General features: G+C 44.9%; 1 protein-coding gene and 3 non-coding genes across 4 annotated transcripts in view; all 4 read left to right on the top strand.

The window, feature by feature from the left end:
* The window catches only part of LOC137627848 (protein lethal(2)denticleless-like), a 194,281-nt gene that overhangs the window by 31,433 nt on the left and 136,267 nt on the right, over positions 1–26,581 (top strand). The window lies entirely within an intron of this gene.
* Positions 15,712–15,872, top strand: LOC137627966 (U1 spliceosomal RNA). Its single transcript, XR_011041278.1, has one exon. It is a non-coding gene; the product is annotated as a U1 spliceosomal RNA (small nuclear RNA).
* On the top strand, positions 20,910–21,072 carry LOC137627958 (U1 spliceosomal RNA). Its single transcript, XR_011041270.1, has one exon. It is a non-coding gene; the product is annotated as a U1 spliceosomal RNA (small nuclear RNA).
* LOC137627963 (U1 spliceosomal RNA) lies at positions 26,075–26,237 on the top strand. The gene has a single exon (XR_011041275.1). It is a non-coding gene; the product is annotated as a U1 spliceosomal RNA (small nuclear RNA).

Raw genomic sequence — 26,581 nt, 5'->3', positions numbered from 1 at the left:
CAAGAATGTTTGCAGCAGACTTTGGGCCGCTGGATTGGTCCCATCTCGACCTGTATGCATTCCCGCCGTTCAAGATTGTCAACAGGGTACTTCAGAAGTTCGCCTCTCGCAAAGGGACACGGCTGACGTTGGTTGGCTCCGCTCTGGCCCGCGAGAGAATGGTTCATAGAGGTACTGCAATGGCTGGTCGACATTCCCCGGACTCTTCCTCTAGGAGTGGACCTTCTACGTCTACCTCACGTAAAGAAGGTACATCCAAACCTCCACGCTCTTCGTCTGACTGCCTTCAGACTTTCGAAAGAATCTCAAGAGCTAGGGGCTTTTCGAAGGAGGCAGCCAGAGCGATTGCCAGAGCAAGGAGGACATCCACTCTCAGAGTCTATCAGTCTAAAGGGGAAGTCTTCCGAAGCTGGTACAAGGCCAATGCAGTTTCCTCATCCAGTACCACTGTAACCCAGATTGCTGACTTCCTGTTACATCTAAGGAACGTAAGATCCCTTTCAGCTCCTACGATTAAGGGTTACAGAAGTATGTTGGCAGCGGTTTTCCGCCACAGAGGCTTGGATCTTTCCACCAACAAAGATCTACAGGACCTCCTTAGGTCTTTTAAGACCTCAAAGGAACGTCGGTTGTCCACTCCAGGCTGGAATCTAGACGTGGTCCTAAGGTTCCTTATGTCATCAAGATTTGAACCTCTCCAATCAGCCTCTTTTAAGGACCTCACATTAAAAACTCTTTTCCTCGTGTGCTTGACAACAGCTAAAAGAGTAAGTGAGATCCACGCCTTCAGCAGGAACATAGTTTTCACATCTGAAACGGCTACATGTTCCTTGCAGCTCGGTTTTTTGCTAAAACGAGCTTCCTTCACGTCCTTGGCCTAAGTCGTTCGAGATCCCAAGCCTGTCCAACTTGGTGGGGGACGAACTGGAGAGAGTACTTTGCCCAGTTAGAGCTCTTAGGTACTATCTAAAAAGGTCATAACCTTTACGAGGACAATCAGAAGCCTTATGGTGTGCTATCAAGAAGCCTTCTCTTCCAAGGTCTAAGAACTCAGTTTCTTACCTATTCAGGCTCCTGATTAGGGAAGCACATTCTCATCTGAAGGAAGAAGACCTTGCTTTGCTGAAGGTAAGGACACATGAAGTGAGAGCTGTGGCTACTTCAGTGGCCCTCAAACAGAACCGTTCTCTGCAGAGTGTTATGGATGCAACCTATTGGAGAAGCAAGTCAGTGTTCGCATCATTCTATCTCAAAGATGTCCAGTCTCTTTACGAGAACTGCTACACCCTGGGACCATTCGTAGCAACGAATGCAGTAGTAGGCGGGGGCTCAGCCACTACATTCCCATAATCCCATAACCTTTTTAACCTTTCTCTTGAATACTTTTTATGGGTTGTACGGTCGGCTAAGAAGCCTTCCACATCCTTGTTGATTTGGCGGGTGGTCAATTCTTTCTTGAGAAGCGCCGAGGTTAAAGGTTGTGATGAGGTCCTTTAGTATGGGTTGCAGCCCTTTATACTTCAGCACCTAAGAGTCGTTCAGCATCCTAAGAGGACCGCTACGCTCAGTAAGAAAGACGTACTTAATAAAGGCAGAGTAATGGTTCAAGTCGCCTTCCTTACCAGGTACTTATTTATTTTATGTTATTTTTGAATAACTAATAAAATAAAATACGGGATACTTAGCTTCTTTGTTAACATGTATGCTGGTCTCCACCCACCACCCTGGGTGTGAATCAGCTACATGATTATCGGGTAAGATTAATATTGAAAAATGTTATTTTCATTAGTAAAATAAATTTTTGAATATACTTACCCGATAATCATGATTTAATTGACCCACCCTTCCTCCCCATAGAGAACCAGTGGACCGAGGAAAAAATTGAGGTGGTGTTGACAAGAAGTACTGGAGTACCTGACCACAGATGGCGCTGTGGTGTTCACCCCCACCTGTATAGCGATCGCTGGCGTATCCCGACCGTAGATTTCTGTCGGCAACAGAGTTGACAGCTACATGATTATCGGGTAAGTATATTCAAAAATTTATTTTACTAATGAAAATAACATTTTACTATATACTATTCAAAATTATTTATTATATAAACACTTTATTCATAAATTTTCAATATTAATCTTACCCGATAATCATGTAGCTGTCAACTCTGTTGCCGACAGAAATCTACGGTCGGGATACGCCAGCGATCGCTATACAGGTGGGGGTGAACACCACAGCGCCATCTGTGGTCAGGTACTCCAGTACTTCTTGTCAACACCACCTCAAATTTTTCCTCTGTCGTGCCTCCGGCTAGACCTACATGGATACGCTGTTGATTCTGGAGTTATTGCTCACGATTTGGTGATGTATTTGCTCTAGAGTTTAGCCTTCGCTATTCAGGAAGCTATATCATTAGCTTAGCAAGTTTTGGAATTAATTTGATTTAATTTTTGATTTAATTTTGGTACGAAGAGAGTATGAACTCTCTTTCACTTTTAAATGGCCGACCCTTCCCTTAGACGGAAGTGTTGGTGTCGAAGAGAGTATAGACTCTTAATTTTGCTTAACAAGGTTATAGATTTATTTTATATCTCTCCGCCTTTTATAGGCCTCTTTGATTAACTTCCTTTTATTATAAACTTATTAAAATTAATTTTTTTATTTGTTTATATTCGACCTTTCCTAATAGTAGGCGGTCTTTTCTTGGAACCGAAGTTAATTAACATTGAGCCCGTCATTTCGTTTTTACCTGTTAACATATTATGCTATTTTAATGTTTTTGAAAGAATTTCTTTGATAGTCTTGTACTGTTTTCAAAGTTGAACTAACGTTTTGTTTTGTCTCTGCAGTTGTTGACGTTCAGAACGTTCAACTTGCGCTCTATCATTACGATAGAGAGAGAGTCTATCACGGTGTCACGTTGCAGTAAGAGTAAACCGATTCTAGCGTTTTGTTCATTCTTTCTTAGCTTAAATGGTTTTAATTCTAATAAAGGAACTTTTTATTTGGGAAATCTTTCAGTTTTTTTCCTTTAACAATAATATGTTTTAACGATATATATAATTGGGCTCTTCTCTCAGGTGCTAAGTCAAGAGAGAGAGAGAGAGAGATAGAGACGGAGGGGGAGAGAGAGGAGGATAAACGTTTCGTTCAAGCGGGTAACGTTGTTATCGTTTTTGCTCTTCTCCCTAGTCTCTTTAGGGGAAGAAGGTAAACGTTTCTAGAGTTTTATTCTTGTTCTCAGGCTTTATGCGGTGAGAGATTTTAAACGTAGTTTATTTGATCTAGTGTTTAGTCTCTTTTCCAGCCACTGAATTATTTATCTTTCATTATGTTTTTCTGTTACATTGTAATACTGTTTTCAATATTAAACTTACCCGATAATCATGTAGCTGTCAACTCCGTTGCCCGACAGAATTCTATGGAGGGATACGCCAGCTATCACAATACTAGAAGGGGGTGTATTTACCAGCGCCACCTGTGGCCAGGTACTCAAGTACTTCTTGTTGACACCTCAATTATTCCTCTGTCGTGCTTCCGGCAAGACGTTCTGGGATACGCTTATGTTCTTGGAGTATTTTCACGACTTTGGTGAAGTATTTCTCTTTGATTTCGGCTATCGCTTTACTGGAAACTTCTATATTAGCTTAGTTAGCTTTTGGAATTAATTTGATTAATTATGGTGACGAGAGAGTATGAACTCTCGTTCACCTTTCAATGGCCGACCCTTCCCTTAGACGGAAGTGTTGGTGTCTAAGAGAGTATAGACTCTCTTTCTTAATTTTGCTTAACAAAAGTTATAGATTTATTTTATATCTCTCCGCCTCTTATGGGCCTCTTCGATTAACTTCCTTTTATTATAAACTCATTAAAATTAATTTTTATTTTTGTTTATATTCGACCTTCCTAATAGTAGGCGGTCTTTTACCGAAGTTAATAAACTTTGAGCCCGTCATTTCGGTTTTACCTGTTAACATATTATGCTATTTCCGCCACAGAGTTTGAAAGAATTTCTTTGATAGTCTCGTACTGTTTTCAAAGTTGAACTAACGTTTTGTTTTGTCTCTGCAGTTGTTGACGTTCAGAACGTTCAACTTGCACTCTATCGTTACGATAGAGAAAGAATGTTCACGGTTTTACGTTGCAGTAAGAGTAACCGTGTCTAGCGTTTTGTTCATTCTTTCTTAACTTAATGGTTTTGGTCCTAATAAAGGAACTTTTCAGTTTTTTCCTTTAACAATAATATGTTTTAACGATATATATGATTGGGCTCTTCTCTCAGGTTCTAAGTCAAGAGAGAGAGAGAGAGAGAGAGATAGAGACGGAGGGAGAAAGAGGATAAACGTTTCATTCAAGCCTGCCAGGCGTACGAGTAACGTCGTTATCGTTTTTGCTCTTCTCCCTAGTCTCTTTAGGGGAAGAAACTAAACGTTTCTAGAGTGATCTAGTGTTTAGTCTCTTTCCAGCCACTGAATTATCTTTCATTAGATTTTTCTGTTACATTGTAATTCTGTTTTCGCAATTACTAACTTTGAGAAAGGATAGAATTGCGTATTTCAGGTACAAACCACTTAAAAAAGTTTCGAGTTCAGTGAAATAAGTGCAAACAGAAATCAAAGTGATAAGTGATTAGCGCAAAGTATGTCAGTGTTGTGCGTGAGGGTACTTTTGTGCGCGCCAGTCGTCCTCCCAGTCCGGGACCTCTTGCAAGCTCCCAAGCCCAGGGGAGAAGCAATGTCGAAGGGCATAAGGGTTCAGCAGGCCTTGATCGGCGCACAGAAGTATCCTCGGTGGTTGTGGGCGTGTCTTACCGAGACCGTCACTCCCACCCGCAGACGATTGAGCCCTTATTTTGCTCGTCTGCAGAAGAGATTAGGGGAGAAAATAAAGGCAGAGTAACGCTGGTCTCAGGTCTCAAGACCTCTTAAACGTTAAGTCCAGACCTATGCCAGACGTACGAAGTTAAAGTTCAACAACCCGAATGCAGTCATTGGGTTAGCTCTGACTCTCCTCAGTCATCAGAGAGGAGTAAGGTTCTGCCGCAACAGATCTCTGCTGTTAAGGCTTTACCTCAGCAGACCTTAGTGTCTGCCGACCCCAAGTTGACTCTACTGCAGTCCATACAGTCACAACTTTCGGTCTTGATGCGTGAGTGTTGGGCTGAGAGTGTTGCGCCTCCGCCTCCGCCTACACTCCCCCCCGCCTATGATCGCTCCGCCTGATCGCAGTACCACCTGCCAGGCGTACGATGTTGTGAACTCTACTACAGTCCATGCAAGCACAGCTTTCGGACTTGATGCGTGAGTGTCGGGCTGAGAGTGTTGCTCCTCCGCCTCCGCCTACACTCCCTCCACCTACACTCGCTCCGCCTGATCGCAGTACCACCTGCCAGGCGTACGATGTTGTGGACTCTACTACAGTCCATGCAAGCACAGCTTTCGGACTTGATGCGTGAGTGTCGGGCTGAGAGTGTTGCTCCTCCGCCTCCGCCTACACTCCCTCCACCTACACTCGCTCCGCCTGATCGCAGATCCACCTGCCAGGCGTACGATGTTGTGGACTCTACTACAGTCCATGCAAGCACAGCTTTCGCACTTAATGCGTGAGTGTCGGGCTGAGAGTGTTGCTCCTCCGCCTCCGCCTACACTCCCTCCGCCTACGCTCGCTCCGCCTGATCGCAGTACCACCTGCCAGGCGTACGATGTTGAGCCACGTGCTGAGTTTGCTGTTCCCTGTGGTGTTCAGCCTCCGCCTTCCTTAAGGCAACCTTTACAATGGGATCAGGAGGATTATACCTCTCTTCCTCCGCCTCCACTTGCTGCTCCACCAGTGATGCAACACTCGGTTGAGGTACAACAACCTCTCCCGTCCATGAGTCAGTCTCCTCAGCTCTCGCTGCAGCGAGCTCAACCCTCCACAAGGCAAGCACCACAACACCTTAGCCTTGCGCCTCAGGAGCCTCAGCTTGCGAGACATTTACCTTGTTCTGCGCAGCCTCTTCCTCATCGCGCTCCGCTCACACCACAGGAACTGGAACTTGCTATTCCGCTTCCGCCAACCGCTCAGCAAGCGCAACCCTTGGGTTCAACCACTCATGCTAGGAGTCAGCCTCCTCCACCCATGCGCCTTCCTTCTGCTTGTCTTTTATTCAGCCTTTGCAGACTGAGCCTCAGGTGTTCCCTCAACGGAGTCTTGAAGAGGAAACCACAACTATTGTTGTTCCAGCTCGTTCTGACTCTGCTGTTCAGCATACCTTACCTCCATTTTCATACCATGGTTTAAACCCCATGCAAGCATGCATAAAGCACTCTAGCACTGGTCATGGAATTTCTGAGAAATGTTAAACGCCATGCACACGCTCTGCTTTCCTTACAGCAGGCTCTGCTTACAGCAGGCTCTGCTTACTACATGCTCAGCATACAGCATGCTCTGCATTCAGCATGCTCTGCATACAACATGCTCTGCATACAGCATGCTCTGCATTCAGCATGCTCTGCATACAACATGCTCTACATACAGCATGCTCTGCATACAGCATACTCTGCATACATCATGCTCTGCATACCTTACCGCATGCTTCTCAGTCACACATCTTGGGTTGTTGCCAACTCACTAGACTGTCAAGCAGTTTCATAACGTTGCCTTCTAGTCTGCTGCTTTTGCACCAGTGAACCCTCACTCAGAGAACTTAGCTTTTCTAGGATAAGGTCCCTGTAGATGAGAAAGTTCTTTTCTCCCTCCTTCTGATATTCCCTTGAGGACTCTGTCATTTGGAGGGAGCCTTTAACTGCATAACCTCTTATGGACTTTTATTTAAGCATAACATGCTTACAGGGAAGGTAATGGTTCCACTTCAGTCGCTAATCCCGTCTGTTACCACACCTGCTCCCATAGACCTTGAGCTGTGTTGCATGACATGCAGTCCAAGCTTAGTCCTTGTTAGAGGATTTTTTGTTTACGGAGTCAATGTGTCACGGGGAAGACGTTCAACAACCAACAGAAGTGACTTGTTGTGACGCAGTGCGGCAACCTCAGCAACCCGTTAAGGAGTTGTCTGTACGACCCAGACAGTCTAGACAGATTCGGGTTGTCACTGTACTTCCTCGCTTGCCCATGATTGACAGTTCACAGACTGTGCAGCAGTATCATGATCTTGTGTCCGGCTCTGTCAGACGACTGGCTTTTAAGAGCTCCCACAAGTCGTCGCTGTCTGGAGATTTTCAAATGGACTATGGATCTGACCAAGGAACTGGGCCTCCTGGTCAATTTTGAGGAGTCTCAGCTCGTTCCATCCCAGACCATTGTCTCCTTGGGTATGGATCTTCAGAGTCGAGCTTTTCGGACTTGTCCGTCGGCCCCAAGGATCTTCCAAGCCCTAGAATGCATCCAGAGCATGCTGAGAAGGAACCGATGCTTAGTCAGGCAGTGGATGAGTCTAACAGGGACACTTTCATCGCTGGCCCTGTTCATCGAGTTAGGGAGACTCCACCTCCGCCCCCTTCAGTATCATCTAGCTGCTCACTGGATAAAGGACATGACGCTAGAGACGGTCTCAGTTCCTGTTTCCGAAGAGATGAGGTCTACTCTAACGTGGTGGAAGAACAGCATTCTTCTCAAGGAAGGTCTTCCATTGGCTGTTCAGACCCCCGACCACCGTCTCTTCTCGGACGCATCGGACACGGGCTGGGGTGCGACACTGGACGGACAGGAATGCTCGGGAACATGGAATCAGGAGCAAAGGACACTTCACATCTATTGCAAGGAGTTGTTGGCAGTTCATCTGGCCTTGATAAACTTCAAGTCCCTCCAGCTAAACAAGGTGGTGGAGGTGAACTCCAACAACACCACAGCCTTGGCTTACATCTCCAAGCAGGGAGGGACTCATTCGAGGAAGTTGTTCGAGATCGCAAGGGACCTCCTCATTTGGTCAAAAGATCGAAAGCTCACGCTGGTAACGAGGCTCATTCAGGGCGATATGAATGTCATGGCAGATCGCCTCAGCCGGAAGGGTCAGGTCTTCCCCCACAGAGTGGACCCTTCACAAGAATGTTTGCAGCAGACTTTGGGTCCTGTGGGGTCAGCCAACCATAGATCTATTCGCTACCTCGATGACCAAGAGGCTCCTCTTGTATTGTTCTCCGATTCCAGACCCAGCAGCAGTTCGCGTGGATGCCTTTCTGCTGGATTGGTCCCATCTCGACCTGTATGCATTCCCGCCGTTCAAGATTGTCAACAGGGTACTTCAGAAGTTCGCCTCTCACAAAGGGACACGGCTGACGTTGGTTGCTCCCCTCTGGCCCGCGAGAGAATGGTTCACCGAGGTACTGCAATGGCTGGTCGACGTTCCCAGGACTCTTCCTCTAAGAGTGGACCTTCTGCGTCAACCTCACGTAAAGAAGGTACACCCAAACCTCCACGCTCTTCGTCTGACTGCCTTCAGACTATCGAAAGACTCTCAAGAGCTAGAGGCTTTTCGAAGGAGGCAGCCAGAGCGATTGCCAGAGCAAGGATGACATCCACTCTCAGAGTCTATCAGTCTAAATGGGAAGTCTTCCGAAGCTGGTGCAAGGCCAATGCAGTTTCCTCAACCAGTACCACTGTAACCCAGATTGCTGACTTCCTGTTACATCTAAGGAACGTAAGATCCCTATCAGCTCCTACGATCAAGGGTTACAGAAGTATGTTGGCAGCGGTTTTCCGCCACAGAGGCTTGGATCTTTCCTCCAACAAAGATCTACAGGACCTCCTTAGGTCTTTTGAGACCTCAAAGGAACGTCGGTTGTCCACTCCAGGCTGGAATCTAGACGTGGTCCTAAGGTTCCTAATGTCATCAAGATTTGAACCGCTCCAATCAGCCTCTTTTAAGGACCTCACATTAAAAACTCTTTTCCTCGTGTGCTTAGCAACAGCTAAAAGAGTAAGTGAGATCCACGCCTTCAGCAGGAACATAGGTTTCACATCTGAAACGGCTACATGTTCCTTGCAGCTCGGTTTTTTGGCTAAAAACAAGCTTCCTTCCCGTCCTTGGCCTAAGTCGTTCGAGATCCCAAGCCTGTCCAACATGGTGGGGAACGAACTGGAGAGAGTACTTTGCCCAGTTAGAGCTCTTAAGTACTATCTAAGAAGGTCAAAACCATTACGAGGACAATCAGAAGCCTTATGGTGTGCTATCAAGAAGCCTTCTCTACCAATGTCTAAGAACGCAGTTTCTTACTACATCAGGCTTCTGATTAGAGAAGCAAATTCTCATCTGAAGGAAGAAGACCTTGCTTTGCTGAAGGTAAGGACACATGAAGTGAGAGCTGTGGCTACTTCAGTGGCCTTCAAACAGAACCGTTCTCTGCAGAGTGTTATGGATGCAACCTATTGGAGAAGCAAGTCAGTGTTCGCATCATTCTATCTCAAAGATGTCCAGTCTCTTTACGAGTACTGCTACACCCTGGGACCATTCGTAGCAACGAATGCAGTAGTAGGCGAGGGCTCAGCCACTACATTCCCATAATCCCATAACTTTTTAACCGTTCTCTTGAATACTTTTTATGGGTTGTACGGTCGGCTAAGAAGCCTTCCACATCCTTGTTGATTTGGCGGGTGGTCAATTCTTTCTTGAGAAGCGCCGAGGTTAAAGGTTGTGATGAGGTCCTTTAGTATGGGTTGCAGCCCTGTATACTTTAGCACCTTTGAGTTGATTCAGCCTCCCAAGAGGAACGCTGCGCTCAGTAAGGAAGACGATCTTATTAAAGGCAGAGTAACGGTTCAAGTCGACTTCCTTACCAGGTACTTATTATTTCATTGTTATTGTGGATAACTGATTATATGAAATACGGGATACTTAGCTATCCTTTAGTCTTGTACACTGGTTTTTCACCCACCCCCCTGGGTGTGAATCAGCTACATGATTATCGGGTAAGTTTAATATTGAAAAATGTTATTTTTATTAATAAAATAAATTTTTGAATATACTTACCCGATAATCATGATTTAATCGACCCTCCCTTCCTCCCCATAGAGAACCAGTGGACCGAGGAATAATTGAGGAGGTGTCAACAAGAAGTACTTGAGTACCTGGCCACAGGTGGCGCTGGTAAATACACCCCCTTCTAGTATTGTGATAGCTGGCGTATCCCTTCATAGAATTCTGTCGGGCAACGGAGTTGACAGCTACATGATTATCGGGTAAGTATATTCAAAAATTTATTTTATTAATAAAAATAACATTTTTCGCAATTACTAACTTTTAATGAAGGATAGAATTGCGTGTTTCAGGTACAAACCACTTAAAGTTTCGAGTTCAGTGAAATAAGTGCAAACAGAAAATCAAAAGTGATAAAGTGATAAGCGCAAAGTGTTACAGTGTTGCGTTCGAGGGTTCGTCTGTTCGTGCCAGTTGTTCGCCTAGTCTGGGACCTCTTACAAGCTCCCAAGCCCAGGGGAGAAGTAATGTCGAAGGACTTATGGGTTCAGCAGGCCTTGATCGACGAACAGACGTTTCCCTCCGTGGTTTCGGGTGTTACCAACTCACGTAGCCGACGTGATCACCCCACCCACACAAAGACGAGAGAGCCCTTTTATTCCTCGTCTGCGGAAGAGGTTTCTCGCAGAAACCATGGACCAAATCTTGCAGCTTTTAAGTGCAAGTCGGTCCCTTCCGCGCAAGTCCAACTCCTAGGTGGTGCCATTAGCACTGGGTCAGTTCGGACTTGCTGCAGTACGACAACTGCACACCTCCCAGAGAGGCAAGGTGGTATCGCAACAGACAGTAACTCCGTCTGTTGCCGCACCAGCTGTTTTAGACCCTCAGTTTCAACGGACAGTAGCTCCGTTTGTTGTTGTCTTTCTTAAACTCTAGTGGTCTATGCTGCTGACAATGCAGTCTCAGCTTGCGGTGTTGATGCAGGAGTTTCAGGCAGAGAAGGTTAGCACACCTCCTCCTGCGAGCGCTCATGAGGCAGCCGCCTCAACTCCACCTCTGCGCAGTCCACCCTGCCAGACGTATGATGTTGAGGTTCCTCAACCTACCTCCACGCGTGAGCTGCCGCATTGGGAGTTGCCAGATACCAGCGCTGTGCAGCAACCTCCACTTTCCTTGAGGCAGGAGCCTCTTGCTATGCGGTAACCTCCTCAACACTTGAGGCAGGAGCCTTATGCTTTGCAGCAACCTCCTCTACCCTTGAGGCAGGAGCTTCATGTGTTGCGACAACCTCCTCCATCCTCGAGGCAGCAACCTCTTGCGTTGCGGCAACCTCCACCATCCTTGAGGCAGCAACCTCAACTCTTGCGGCAGCCACCTCCACTCTTGAGGCAAGAACCTCAACTCTTGAGGCAAGAGCCTCAACTCTTGAGGAACCTCATGCTATGAGGCAGCCGCCTCAACGCATGCAGCAACCGCATTCTTCACAGCATGAGCCTCTCTCTGCGCAGCTACCTCCTCAACCCTTGAGGCAGACGCAACTCTTGAGGCAGGAACCTCACAGGAGCCTCATGCTATGCGGCATCCTCCTCAAACCATGAGGCAGGAGCCTCATGCTATGCGGCATCCTCCTCAACCCATGAGGCAGGAGCCTCATGCTATGCGACATCCTCCTCTACCCATGAGGCAGCCTCATGCTATGCGGCATCCTCCTCAACCCATGAGGCAGGAGCCTCATGCTATGCGGCATCCTCCTCAACCCATGAGGCAGGAGTCTCATGCTATGAGGAGCCTCATGCTGTGCGGCATCCTCCTCAAACCATGAGGCAGGAGCCTCATGCTGTGCGGCAACCGCCTCAACCCATGAGGCAGGAGCCTCATACTATGCGGCATCCTCCTCAACGCATGCGGCATAAGCCTCATCCCTTGCAGCTTGAGCCTCATCCCATGCAGCATGAGTCTCATACCATGCAGCATGAGCCTCATCCCATGCAGCATGAGCCTCATCCCATGCAGCATAAGCCGCACGCCATGCAACATGCTCTGCTTACCTTACAGCATGCTCTACATACAGCATGCTCTGCATACAGCATGCTCTGCATACCTTACCGCATGCTTCTCAGTCACACATCTTTGGTTGTTGCCAACTCACTAGACTGTCAAGCAGTTTCCTAACGTTGCCTTCTAGTCTGCTGCTTTTGCACCAGTGAAACCCTCACTGAGAGAACTTAGCTTTTCTCGGATATGGTTCCTGTAGATGAGAAAGTGCTATTCTCCCTCCTTCTGATTTTCCCTTGAGGACTCTGTCATTTGGAGAGGAGCCTTTAGCTGCTTAGCCTCCTATGGACTTTTTTTTAAGCATAGCATGCTTCCAGGGAGGGTAATGGTTCCACTTCAGTCGCTAACCCCGTCTGTTACCACACCTGCTCCCATAGACCTTGAGCTGTGTTGCAAGACATGCAGTCCAAGCTTAGTCCTTGTTAGAGGATTTTTTGTTTACGGAGTCAGTGTGTCACTGGGAAGACGTTCAACAACCAGCAGAAGTGACTTGTTGTGACGCAGTGCGGCAACCTCAGCAACCCGATAAGGAGTTGTCTGTACGACCCAGACAGTCTAGACAGCTTCGGGTTGTCACTGTACTTCCTCGCTTCCCCATGGTTGACAGTTCACAGACTGTGCAGCAGTACCATGATCTTGTGTCCGGCTCCGTCAGACGACTAGCTTTTAAGAGCTCCCACAAGTCGTCGCTGTCTGGAGATTCTCAGATGGACTATGGATCTGACCAAGGAACTGGGCCTCCTGGTCAATTTTGAGGAGTCCCAGCTCGTCCCATCCCAGACCATTGTCTACCTGGGTATGGATCTTCAGAGTCGAGCTTTTCGGGCTTTTCTGTCGGCCCCAAAGATATACTAAGCCCTAGATTGCATCCAGAGCATGCTGAGAAGGAACCGATGCTCAGTCAGGTAGTGGATGAGTCTAACAGGGACACTTTTATCGCTGGCCCTGTTCATCGAGTTAGGGAGACCCCACCTCCCCCCCTTCAGTATCATCTAGCGGCTCACTGGATAAAGGACATGACGCTAGAGACGATCTCAGTTCCTGTTTCCGAAGAGAGGAGGTCTACTCTCACGTGGTGAAAGAACAGCTTTCTTCTCAAGGAAGTCTACCTTTGGCTGTTCAGAAACCCGACCGCCGTCTCTTCTCTGACGCATCAGACACGGGCTGGGGTGCGACTTTGGACGGACAGGAATGCTCGGGAACATGGAATCAGGAGCTAAGGACACTTCACATCTATTGCAAGGAGCTGTTGGCGGTTCATCTGGCCTTGATAAACTTCAAGTCCCTCCAGCTTAACAAGGTGGTGGAGGTGGACTCTGACAACACCACAGCCTTGGCTTACATCTCCAAGCAGGGAGGGACTCATTCGTGGAAGTTGTTCTAGATCGCAAGGGACCTCCTCATCTGGTTAAAAGATCGAAAGCTCACGCTGGTAACGAGGTTCATTCAGGGCGATATGAATGTCATGGCAGATCGCCTTAGCCGGAAGGGTCAGGTCATCCCCACAGAGTGGACCCTTCACAAGAATGTTTGCAGCAGACTTTGGGCCCTGTGGGGTCAGCCAACCATAGATCTGTTCGCTACCTCGATAACCTAGAGGCTCCCGTTTTATTGTTCTCCGATTCCAGACCCAGCAGCAGTTCACGTGGATGCTTTTCTGCTGGATTGGTCCCATCTCGACCTGTATGCATTCCCGCCGTTCAAGATTGTCAACAGGGTACTTCAGAAGTTCGCCTCTCGCAAAGGGACACGGCTGACGTTGGTTGGCTCCGCTCTGGCCCGCGAGAGAATGGTTCATAGAGGTACTGCAATGGCTGGTCGACATTCCCAGGACTCTTCCTCTAGGAGTGGACCTTCTACGTCTACCTCACGTAAAGAAGGTACATCCAAACCTCCACGCTCTTCGTCTGACTGCCTTCAGACTTTCGAAAGAATCTCAAGAGCTAGGGGCTTTTCGAAGGAGGCAGCCAGAGCGATTGCCAGAGCAAGGAGGACATCCACTCTCAGAGTCTATCAGTCTAAAGGGGAAGTCTTCCGAAGCTGGTACAAGGCCAATGCAGTTTCCTCATCCAGTACCACTGTAACCCAGATTGCTGACTTCCTGTTACATCTAAGGAACGTAAGATCCCTTTCAGCTCCTACGATTAAGGGTTACAGAAGTATGTTGGCAGCGGTTTTCCGCCACAGAGGCTTGGATCTTTCCACCAACAAAGATCTACAGGACCTCCTTAGGTCTTTTAAGACCTCAAAGGAACGTCGGTTGTCCACTCCAGGCTGGAATCTAGACGTGGTCCTAAGGTTCCTTATGTCATCAAGATTTGAACCTCTCCAATCAGCCTCTTTTAAGGACCTCACATTAAAAACTCTTTTCCTCGTGTGCTTGACAACAGCTAAAAGAGTAAGTGAGATCCACGCCTTCAGCAGGAACATAGTTTTCACATCTGAAACGGCTACATGTTCCTTGCAGCTCGGTTTTTTGCTAAAACGAGCTTCCTTCACGTCCTTGGCCTAAGTCGTTCGAGATCCCAAGCCTGTCCAACTTGGTGGGGGACGAACTGGAGAGAGTACTTTGCCCAGTTAGAGCTCTCAGGTACTATCTAAAAAGGTCATAACCTTTACGAGGACAATCAGAAGCCTTATGGTGTGCTATCAAGAAGCCTTCTCTTCCAAGGTCTAAGAACTCAGTTTCTTACCTATTCAGGCTCCTGATTAGGGAAGCACATTCTCATCTGAAGGAAGAAGACCTTGCTTTGCTGAAGGTAAGGACACATGAAGTGAGAGCTGTGGCTACTTCAGTGGCCCTCAAACAGAACCGTTCTCTGCAGAGTGTTATGGATGCAACCTATTGGAGAAGCAAGTCAGTGTTCGCATCATTCTATCTCAAAGATGTACAGTCTCTTTACGAGAACTGCTACACCCTGGGACCATTCGTAGCAACGAATGCAGTAGTAGGCGGGGGCTCAGCCACTACATTCCCATAATCCCATAACCTTTTTAACCTTTCTCTTGAATACTTTTTATGGGTTGTACGGTCGGCTAAGAAGCCTTCCACATCCTTGTTGATTTGGCGGGTGGTCAATTCTTTCTTGAGAAGCGCCGAGGTTAAAGGTTGTGATGAGGTCCTTTAGTATGGGTTGCAGCCCTTTATACTTCAGCACCTAAGAGTCGTTCAGCATCCTAAGAGGACCGCTACGCTTAGTAAGAAAGACGTACTTAATAAAGGCAGAGTAATGGTTCAAGTCGTCTTCCTTACCAGGTACTTATTTATTTTATGTTATTTTTGAATAACTAATAAAATAAAATACGGGATACTTAGCTTCTTTGTTAACATGTATGCTGGTCTCCACCCACCACCCTGGGTGTGAATCAGCTACATGATTATCGGGTAAGATTAATATTGAAAAATGTTATTTTCATTAGTAAAATAAATTTTTGAATATACTTACCCGATAATCATGATTTAATTGACCCACCCTTCCTCCCCATAGAGAACCAGTGGACCGAGGAAAAAATTGAGGTGGTGTTGACAAGAAGTACTGGAGTACCTGACCACAGATGGCGCTGTGGTGTTCACCCCCACCTGTATAGCGATCGCTGGCGTATCCCGACCGTAGATTTCTGTCGGCAACAGAGTTGACAGCTACATGATTATCGGGTAAGTATATTCAAAAATTTATTTTACTAATGAAAATAACATTTTCATGTATTCAGTAGATCTTACCTAGGAGTCATAGGTGAAATTATTAAGCATACTTACCTGGCACAGGGGACACCATGATCACAAAGGTGGTTCCCCCAAGGCGAGGCTCACCATTGCACTCCGGTGTTGCTGACCCTTGTGATTGACCCAAATGTGGTCAATTCGGGTGCGGAATTTTTGGTAGCGGGGACTGCGTTCGCGCTATCCCTCAACAAAAAATTGATCAAGAAACTTAATCCTTTCACTGCCAGTGGTGAGTTCAATGAAATTCTGATGTAGCAAAATCTTTCAAGACCACAGCTTGCATCAAGACCTCTCCCAATGAATAGCAACTTGTTATGGTTTGAGTGATTTTGAAATGTATTTCCCCATTTTCAAATTTTTAGTCATTAATGGCAGTGAAAGGGTTATTGAACAAACATTTGTAATTGACTCTAATGGAGAAAGAGGACAAAAAAACTGCCTAAAATTCAGTTTTATATTTGTTTGGAAAAGTTCAATGCCTTATTGGTTAGTTAACGTCCACGTTTAAGATCTGATATGTTGAAGAAAATTAAATTAACTTTAGATGTTATAGAGAACATCTTATCTTCAAATTTAAAGGTAATGTAGGAGAGCGACTCACACTGAAAATGACAAGTGCTACTGCAGAATAAGTCCTACATCAATTGATTCCCCTACGATGAAATTAAATATTGTCGATCCCATTACCACATTCACATCCATTACTTCGCTTGGATCTTTTGTTAACTAAAGCCTCAGTTATTGTTGCTGTATGAGACAGATTAGATAACAAATACCTGTGAGGGCATATAATGGCAACTTTAGAACGTATCCCTTTAGATTTGTTTAATAATGCAATGCATGACAAGTATTTGAAGTTCTATAGTGTCCAATGATGAGACAAAAAAGTCCTGTTACCATCATTGCCAGTTCACGCCTGAAGTTTGTGCCAGATTGGAACTCCTCTTAGCAGTAAATATCTGGAACTTTCTTTATTGAATTCCTTACTTATTGGTATAAGATCTGAAAATGAAGCATCCTTCACTAGTCCTAGTCATTTATGGAGGCTGATTATTACTTGTTTGTCTCTCTTTTTGTGTTTTAATTCTCATTCCAGCCTGTCCACTGATTTGCTTTGTGCTTTGGCAACTCATTTGTATGTAAATTAACAGAATGCAATAAATAGCATTTCCTATTATTTATCAGAAGTAAATTATGTAAATCAAACAAAGAAAAAAAACTTGTTGTTATTCAATTGTTGCTCTTATTGTTATAGGAGAATGAAGTTAAGAATCATCCCAAATTTTTTAAGAGGGATTTTATTCTTAGTACACCTGTGCTGTTCATTGGATATTCTTAAATTCTTATCTAAAGAAAGTGAATGTTCTACATCTCCAAACTAAAGTTGTTGGTTGGTTAGTACCTGGCAGTGAGGTATGGGGCTACTGAAAAGGTTATCAACATTTAATGTATAATAAAATAGATATGATCACATATCAGGATGTACTGAAATTTTTTTTATTATTATTATTATTACTAGCTTACCTACAATCCTAGATGGAAAAGCAGGATGATATAAACCCAATGACTACAACATAGAAGATAGCCCAGTGAGGAAAGGAAATAACGAAAAAAATAGAAAATTGTGTTTGAGCGTACCCTCAAACAAGAGAACTCTAACCCAAGACAAGTGGAAGACCATGGTAAAGAGGCTATGGTACTAACCAAGACCAGGAAACAAGGATTTGATTTTGGAGGGTCCTTCTCCTAGACGAGCTGAGTACTATAGCTACAGAGTCTCTTCTACCCTTTAACCCTTTAAGTGAAGAATAATATTCAGTTATCTTGGTGTTGTGAGGTCTATAAGTCAAAAGGAGAATGTGAAAAGAATAGGCCAAATAATTGACACACACAAATTACCCAGAACTTTAGCTTCAGACAGGAGTTCTTAAACTCACAATTGTAGCCCCCAAGTGTAATATTGGAAACAAGGTGCACACACAGAGTGTGCTCTTTTGAAGTTGCTCAGCCCAGAGCGCGTGACTGCTAAGAAGTATGATTTTTCTTATCAAAGGAACGTGGCAAGAGCGGATGGAATTGCTCAGCCCCATAAGACTGTGACTGCAAGATGTCAATCTTTTCTCAAACTTTCTTATATAAGAGCTCTTATAAAAATCGAGTTTAGGAATCGGTTCCCTCCTCACAACCCAACCTAGCAAGGACTTAGCAAGGCCGACTCTGTTGGTCAGACTAATGAGCGTGACTGCAAGGATGTCAGTTTGCATCTCAGGCAAACTGCTGGAACCCAAAACCCAGGCTACTCATGGAACCCAAGGGAAGAGTTTTCCTGGTAGAGAAAATTTTATAGCAGTGAGTAGAAGAGACTGGGATAGGAGTTGGAAAAATTATGAGTAGAAGAGAAAAGAACAGTTATAAGTGTAAAAACTTATCCCTGCTCAAGGGGTTGTGTGAGACTAGGGGGGAAAGGAGGGATTGGCTAAAAGACTGGAGCCGTTGTAGGATCTTTAAAAGAGAAAAGACTCTGGACACAAGGCATATGACTATGGCGATAAGGTCTTCTAAGGGAAGGTTTTCAATTTAATGAGTGAGTGGTGAGGTAGATGGGGCAGAAGAAGTGTTTTGGATGGGTTAGGAACGAGAAGGAATTTGGGAAGGGGGGGAACTGGTAGGGTAGGGATGACTGAATAAGGACCGGTGGTAGGTTGGTGGCGAGGCCTTTAACGTGGGACCCTGTGCGGCTTTTGCGGTTGCGACGGTGCCTTTGCAGCCCTCACATTTGCAGCAGTTCTTGTGATGAGCAGTTTCTAGTTTGACAGCAATCACTTTGTTTGTTCGTTCGTTCGTTTAGATTGCCCCATCTATAGCTGAGCAGGGGCTTTTGACACAATGCCGTACTCCTCCAAGGAGCGTAGATGCAGGAGTTTTTCCTATTAGAGGAACTGAACGCTATTCAAGGCAATCAGACTATATCAACATGGCAATCCAATGGAACTGCTGTAGTAACTGCATGAAGTTGGGGGTCCTGGTTAGGGACAGGACTCTGGTGAGGATCTTGAAGGCGACAGGGATGAGGTCTTCCAAGGGTAGTGACTCGACTTGTTGAGTCAGGGTTTGAGGTGGGTTGGAGGATTTGGGTTGTGGAAGAGATGCTGCATGCGGCTGGTTGACTGGTACTGGTACAGGGGCAGTGGGTGGTTGGCGTTGTGTCCTCTGGCGAGGAGGTCGCTGGTCCTTGGGTGGCTGGGTTGCAGGTGATTTTGATTGTTTAGGGGAGTAAGTGCTTTCCATGGCAACTATCTTCCTTTGTCTCTCTGGGCAGCACCTGTTCCAAGCATGGTGAGGCCTGGAGCAGTTGGAGCACTTTGGTTTAGTGTCTTTTCCGTCCTTGTGGGCCTGGATGCACACCTCTGTGCAGTGATGTTGGCTGCAGACTCCACAGATGATAGGGTCTCTGCACTCTTCCTTATGGTGGCCGTATCTCTGGCAGCGGTAGCATCTGAGGGGTTCAGGTGTGTACTCTTCAATGGGGAATGTCCCTCAGACTCCTAGATCCAGTGAGGAAGGCACTGGACCAATGAAGGCGGCAATCAGCCTTCTGACTGGGATGTCATTCTTGCTCATGCAGCACACTGCCTTGTCAATGTTGCTGCATGAGGTGGCGATGGAGATGGGCATGGTGATGGGATATCTTGTAATGACTGCTTTCTTCTGGAGCAAGGCAGGGTCAAGCAGTGTCAGAGCTGGTTCCTCCTGGAGGGATCTGGCTGTTTCCTGGTCTGTGGGGATGATAATAGGGTCACTCTTCTGGTTGGGATGAGCTGAAAGTTGCATGCCAGGCTTTGCAGCCATGGCAGTAACTGTGGCGTAGGATATGGAGCTATTGGTCTGGGTGATCCTGAACTTTGGCAGTGTTTTCCTGGGTTAAGGCTGTGGAGCTGGGATGCTGGCAGCAATGGCAGAGGCTTGTTGAAGGAGATCCGAAAGGCGAGAATGCAGTTGCAGTCCATGGAATGTTCCCCCTGAGTCTCAGCAGGTTCAGTCTCCATGGCATTGGAGGACTCAGGCGCCAAGGTTGGAGAGGTGACTGCAGCTGCAACTGTCAGCTGTGGAGTTGAAGGGATTGACAAGGACTAGACTGAGCTCTCAGTCCTTGGAGTCACTAATGGTGATGGTGGGGGTAGTACTGGAGCTGAGGAAGGGCGTTCAGGGCTCCTCCTTCTTTTGGGAGGGGGAGTAGTCACCTCCCTGCTAGTTTTCAAGGTCTTGTAGTGCTTTAGGACCTTGATAGAGGCAATTTTGCGCCCCTTGAAGCTGCATCTGACATGATGGGTAGGCAGTGTTTTATTGTCAACATCGGTAGTTAGAGTACAGCTTTTGCTCTGCTCAAAGAGCAGACCTGTGAGGGAGATGAGAAACTTATACAACTACTGAGCAGCCACCACAGGACTCAAGCAAGGCAGTCCAGCATACTGTTGACAACATCCTGAAAGTACAGAGACAAGGGTGTTCTGAAAATCTTGGACAATAGTCTTTGGTTCAGAGTATATCAACAGATGATCTGAGTGGGTATAGACAGGCCTAGACTCATCAGTTCTTCCTCGAGATGGCAGAAGCCCATACAGACTTTGGATAGCCTACCTCAATCGTCAGAAGGTTCATAGAGCTAGAAGTGACCCAACAATCTACACACATACAGTACCTAACAGAGCCCAGAGGAACCCTTAAAAAAATTGTGCTACTGAAAAAGCTGTCAACAATTAATGCATAATTAATTAGATATGATCATGTTTGGAAGATTGTGGACATAAGTAACAATTTTTTAAGCTTATTTATTTATTTATTTTTCTTTTATTTTAAAATTTTTTTTTACAAGATTGATGTTTCGTAAAACAGGTTAGGGTTGGCAGTTTATTCTTTTGTGTACACTGTACTATCCCAATAATTTGAAGTTCCAGAAAACTTTATATATTTTGAACAGCAGTTGAAAAAAAAATGTGCAAAACTTTAACTCGAGTTATCATGTTAAAGAACACTTTGATTTGTTAATTAAGTCTCTCAATAATCTTTATTTATTTTTTGTGGTGCAAAATAATGTAATTATCGATGGTTGACATAAGGTTTTACTATGTACTATTCAAAATTATTTATTATATAAACACTTTATTCATAAATTTCATGTATTCAGTAGATCTTACCTAGGAGTCATAGGTGAAATTATTAAGCATACTTACCTGGCACAGGGGACACCATGATCACAAAGGTGGTTCCCCCAAGGCGAGGCTCACCATTGCACTCCGGTGTTGCTGACCCTTGCGATTGTCCCAAATGTGGTCAATTCGGGTGCGGAATTTTTGGTAGCGGGGGACTGCGTTCGCGCTATCCCTCAACAAAAAATTGATCAAGAAACTTAATCCTTTCACTGCCAGTGGTGAGTTCAATGAAATTCTGATGTAGCAAAATCTTTCAAGACCACAGCTTGCATCAAGACCTCTCCCAATGAATAGCAACTTGTTATGGTTTGAGTGATTTTAAAATATATTTCCCCATTTTCAAATTTTTTAGTCATTAATGGCAGTGAAAGGGTTATTGAACAAATATTTGTAATTGACTCTAATGGAGAAAGAGGACAAAAAACTGCCTAAAATTCAGTTTTATATTTGTTTGGAAAAGTTCAATGCCTTATTGGTTAGTCAACGTCCACGTTTAAGATCAGATATGTTGAAGAAACTTAAATTAATTATAGATGTTATAGAGAACATCTTATCTTCAAATTTAAAGGTAATGTAGGAGAGCGACTCACACTGAAAATGACAATTGCTACTGCAGAATAAGTCCTACATAAATTGATTTCCCTACAATGAAATTAAACATTGTCGATCCCATTACCACATTCACATCCATTACTTCGCTTGGATCTTTTCTTAACTAAAGCCGCGGTTATTGTTGCTGTATGAGACAGATTAGATAACAAATACCTGTGAGAGCATATAATGTCAACATTAGAATGTATCCCCTTAGATTTGTTTAATAATGCAATGCATGACAAGTATTTGAAGTTCTATAGTGTCCAATGATGAGACAAAAAAGTCCTTTACCATCATTGCCAGTTCACGCCTGAAGTTTGTGCCAGATTGGAACTCCTTTTAGCAGTAAATATCTGGAACTTTCTTTATTGAATTCGTTACTTATTGGTATAAGATCTGAAAATGAAGCATCCTTCACAAGTCCTAGTCATTTATGGAGGCTGATTATTACTTGTTTGTCTCTCTTTTTGTGTTCAATTCTCATTCCAGCCTGTCCACTGATTTGCTTTGTGCTTTGGCAACTCATTTGTATGTAAATTAACAGAATGCAATAATTAGCATTTCCTACTATTTATCAGAAGTAATTTATGTAAATCAAACAAAGAAAAAAAAAACTTGTCGTTATTCAATTGTTGCTATTAATGTTATAGGAAAATTAAGTTAAGAATCATCCCAAATTATTTAAGAGGGATTTTATTCTTAGTACACCTGTGCTGTACATTGTATACTCTTAAATTCTTATCTAAAGAAAGTGAATGTTCTACATCTCCAAACTAAAGTTGTTGGTTGGTTAGTACCTGGCAGTGAGGTATGGGGCTACTGAAAAGGTTATCAACATTTAATGTATAATAAAATAGATATGATCACATATCAGGATGTACTGAATTTTTTTTTCTATCATTATTACTAGCTTACCTACAATCCTAGATGGAAAAGCAGGATGCTATAAACCCAATGACTACAACATAGAAGATAGCCCAGTGAGGAAAGGAAATAATGAAAAAAATAGAAAATTGTGTCTGAGCGTACCCTCAAACAAGAGAACTCTAACCCAAGACAAGTGGAAGACCATGGTGAAGAGGCTATGGCACTACCCAAGACCAGGAAACAAGGATTTGATTTTGGAGGGTCCTCCTCCTAGACAAGCTGAGTACTATAGCTACAGAGTCTCTTCTACCCTTTAACCCTTTAAGTGAAGAATAATATTCAGTTATCTTGGTGTTGTGAGGTGTATAAGTCAAAAGGAGAATGTGAAAAGAATAGGCCAAATAATTGACACACACAAATTACCCAGAACTTTAGCTTCAGACAGGCGTTCTTAAACTCACAATTGTAGCCCCTAAGTGTAATATTGGAAACAAGGTGCACACACAGAGTGTGCTCTTTTGCAGTTGCTCAGCCCAGAGAGCGAGACTACTAAGAAGTATAATTTTTCTTATTAAAGGAACGTGGCAAGAGCGGATGGAGTTGCTCAGCCCCATAAGACTGTGACTGCAAGATGTCAATCTTTTCTCAAACTTTCTTATATATGAGCTCTTATAAAAATCGAGTTTAGGAATCGGTTCACTCCTCACAACCCAACCTAGCAAGGCCGACTCTGTTGGTCAGACCAATGAGCGTGACTGCAAGGATGTCAGTTTGCATCAAGGCAAACTGCTGGAACCCAAAACCCAGGCTACTCATGGAACCCAAGGGAAGAGTTTTCCTGGTAGAGAAAATTTTATAGCTGTGAGTAGAAGAGACTGGGATAGGAGTTGGAAGAATTATGAGTAGAAGAGAAAAGAACAGTTATAAGTGTAAAAACTTATCCCTGCTCAAGGGGTTGTGTGAGACTAGGGGGGAAAGGAGGGATTGGCTGAAAGACTGGAGCTATTGTAGGATCTTTAAAAGAGAAAAGACTCTGGACACAAGGCATATGACTATGGCGATAAGGTCTTCTAGGGGAAGGTTTTCAATTTGATGAGTGAGTGGTGAGGTAGATGGGGCAGAAGAAGTGTTTTGGATGGGTTAGGAACGAGAAGGAATTTGGGAAGGGGGGGAACTGGTAGGGTAGGGATGACTGAATAAGGACCGGTGGTAGGTTGGTGGCGAGGCCTTTAACTTAGGACCCTCTGAGGCTTTTGCGGTTGCGACGGCGCCTTTGCAGCCCTCACATTTGCAGCAGTTCTTGTGATGAGCAGTTTCTAGTTTGACAGCAATCACTTTGTTTGTTCGTTCGTTTGTTTAGATTGCCCCATCTATAGCTGAGCAGGGGCTTTTGACACAATGCCATACTCCTCCAAGGAGCGTAGATGCAGGAGTTTTTCCTATTAGAGGAACTGAAAGCTATTCAAGGCAATCAGACTATATCAACATGGCAATCCAATGGAACTGCTGTAGTAACTACATGAAGTTGGGGGTCCTGGTTAGGGACAGGACTCTGGTGAGGATCTTGAAGGCGACAGGGATGAGGTCTTCCAAGGGTAGTGACTCGACTTGTTGAGTCAGGGTTTGAGGTGGGTTGGAGGATGTGGGTTGTGGAAGAGATGCTGCTTGCGGCTGGTTGACTGGTACTGGTACAGGGTCAGTGGGTGGTTGGCGTTGTGTTCTCTGGCGAGGAGGTCGCTGGTCCTTGGGTGGCTGGGTTGCAGGTGATTTTGGTTGTTTAGGGGAGGAAGTGCTTTTCATGGCAATTATCTTCCTTTGTCTCTGGGCAGCACCTGTTCCAAGCATGGTGAGGCCTGGAGCAGTTGGAGCACTTTGGTTTGGTGTCTTTTCCATCCTTGTGGGCCTGGGTGCACCTCTGTGCAGTGATGTTGGCTGCAGACTCCACAGATGATAGGGTCTCTGCACTCTTCCTTATGGTGGCCGTATCTCTGGCAGCAGTAGCATCTGAGGGGTTCAGGTGTGTATTCTTCAATGGTGAATGTCCCTCAGACTCCTAGATCCAGTGAGGAAGGCACTGGACCAATGAAGGCGGCAATCAGCTTTCTGACTGGGATGTCATTCTTGCTCATGCAGCACACTGCCTTGTCAATGTTGCTGCATGAGGTGGCGATGGAGATGGGCATGGTGATGGGATATCTTATAATGACTGCTTTCTTCTGGAGCAAGGCAGGGTCAAGCAGTGTCAGAGCTGGTTCCTCCTGGAGGGATCTGGCTGTTTCCTGGTCTGTGGGGATGATGATAGGGTCACTCTTCTGGTTGGGATGAGCTGAAAGTTGCATGCCAGGCTTTGCAGCCATGGCAGTAACTGTGGCGTAGGATATGGAGCTATCGGTCTGGGTGATCCTGAACTTTGGCAGTGGTTTCCTGGGTTCAGGCTGTGGAGCTGGGATGCTGGCAGCAATGGCAGAGGCTTGTTGAAGGAGATCCGAAAGGCGAGAATGCAGTTGCAGTCCATGGAATGTTCCCCCTGAGTCTCAGCAGGTTCAGTCTCCATGGCATTGGAGGACTCAGGCGCCAAGGTTGGAGAGGTGACTGCAGCTGCAACTGTCAGCTGTGGAGTTGAAGGGACTGACAAGGACTAGACTGAGCTCTCAGTCCTTGGAGTCACTAATGGTGATGGTGGGGGTAGTACTGGAGCTGAGGAAGGGCGTTCAGGGCTCTTCCTTCTTTTGGGAGGGGGAGTAGTCACCTCCCTGCTAGTTTTCAAGGTCTTGTAGTGCTTTAGGACCTTGATAGAGGCAATTTTGCGCCCCTTGAAGCTGCATCTGACATGATGGGTAGGCAGTGTTTTATTGTCAACATCGGTAGTTAGAGTACAGCTTTTGCTCTGCTCAAAGAGCAGACCTGTGAGGGAGATGAGAAACTTATACAACTACTGAGCAGCCACCACAGGACTCAAGCAAGGCAGTCCAGCATACTGTTGACAACATCCTGAAAGTACAGAGACAAGGGTGTTCTGAAAATCTTGGACAATAGTCTTTGGTTCGGAGTATATCAACAGATGATCTGAGTGGGTATAGACAGGCCTAGGCTCATCAGTTCTTCCTCGAGATGGCAGAAGCCCATACAGACTTTGGGTAGCCTACCTCAATCGTCAGAAGGTTCACAGAGCTAGAAGTGACCCAACAATCTACACATACAGTACCTAACAGAGCCCCGAGGAATCCTTAAAAAATTGCGTGCTACTGAAAAAGCTGTCAATAATTAATGCATAATTAATTAGATATGATCATGTTTGGAAGATTCTGGACATACGTAACAACTTTTAAGCTTATTTATTTATTTATTTATTTATTTTTTTTACAAGATTGATGTTTCCTAAAACAGGTTAGGGTTGGCAGTTTATTATTTTGTGTACACTGTACTATCCCAATATTTTGAAGTTCCAGAAAACTTTATATATTTTGAACAGCAGTTGAAAAAAAAATGTGCAAAACTTTAACTCGAGTTATCATGTTAAAGAACACTTTGATTTGTTAATTAAGTCTCTCAATAATCTTTATGTATTTTTTGTGGTGCAAAATAATGTAATTATCGATGGTTGACATAAGGTTTTACTATGTACTATTCAAAATTATTTATTATATAAACACTTTATTCATAAATTTCATGTATTCAGTAGATCTTACCTAGGAGTCATAGGTGAAATTATTAAGCATACTTACCTGGCACAGGGGACACCATGATCACAAAGGTGGTTCCCCCAAGGCGAGGCTCACCATTGCACTCCGGTGTTGCTGACCCTTGCGATTGACCCAAATGTGGTCAATTCGGGTGCGGAATTTTTGGTAGCGGGGGACTGCGTTCGCGCTATCCCTCAACAAAAAATTGATCAAGAAACTTAATCTTTTCACTGCCAGTGGTGAGTTCAATGAAATTCTGATGTAGCAAAATCTTTTAAGACAACAGCTTGCATCAAGACCTCTCCCAATGAATAGCAACTTGTTATGGTTTGAGTAATTTTAAAATATATTCCCCCATTTTCAAATTTTTAGTCATTAATGGCAGTGAAAGGGTTATTGAACAAACATTTGTAATTGACTCTAATGGAGAAAGAGGACAAAAAACTGCCTAAAATTCAGTTTTATATTTGTTTGGAAAAGTTCAATGCCTTATTGGTTAGTCAATGTCCACGTTTAAGATCAGATATGTTGAAGAAAATTA

Source organism: Palaemon carinicauda, chromosome 35, assembly GCF_036898095.1.
Source record: "Palaemon carinicauda isolate YSFRI2023 chromosome 35, ASM3689809v2, whole genome shotgun sequence".
Lineage (NCBI taxonomy): Eukaryota > Metazoa > Arthropoda > Malacostraca > Decapoda > Palaemonidae > Palaemon > Palaemon carinicauda.
This window is presented reverse-complemented; position numbering and strand designations above follow the sequence as displayed.